The sequence below is a fragment of the Gavialis gangeticus genome, unplaced genomic scaffold, assembly GCF_001723915.1.
Source record: "Gavialis gangeticus isolate Ggan-Ray unplaced genomic scaffold, GavGan_comp1, whole genome shotgun sequence".
NCBI classification, from domain to species: Eukaryota; Metazoa; Chordata; order Crocodylia; family Gavialidae; genus Gavialis; species Gavialis gangeticus.
The window spans coordinates 44,889,807-44,890,288 of NW_017729022.1; positions in this window are offsets into that span (position 1 = coordinate 44,889,807).

Consider the following 482-nt stretch of genomic DNA (forward strand, 5'->3'; position numbering starts at 1 on the left):
TGGCGGGGCCCTGGGATGGGGGGATTTCCTGCTTGAGCAGTAAGCAACAAGGGTGGGGGGAGGGGAGGGTAGGACAAAGCCAGGCAGACCTTGATGTGCTTGCAAGTCTCTTCTGGAGCTCCAGCCAGGGAGTTGTTACCTCTCAGCTCCCTGTTTTTGGGGAAACCTGACACAGGACACAGCCTGTCTGGCTCACAAAGAATTTCCACCCCCCCTCTCTACCTGGACAAGAACTGATTATGAAAGACAATTAAGATGCAGTGGGAGACTCACCTAAAGCCCTCAAGATAAGGGAGCAACTCCCCTGGTCTCATTTGCATCTGAGATGGAACGAGATGACAACTCATTTAAATGGGAGATGGGACAGGAATGCACCTTTATTAGCATTCAGGATGGAGAACAGAGATTCCAAGGCAAGGACTGCACTGAATTCTGGGATCAGAAAAGCAGGGGAGCACTGCATGATGGAGAATCTGTGCTCC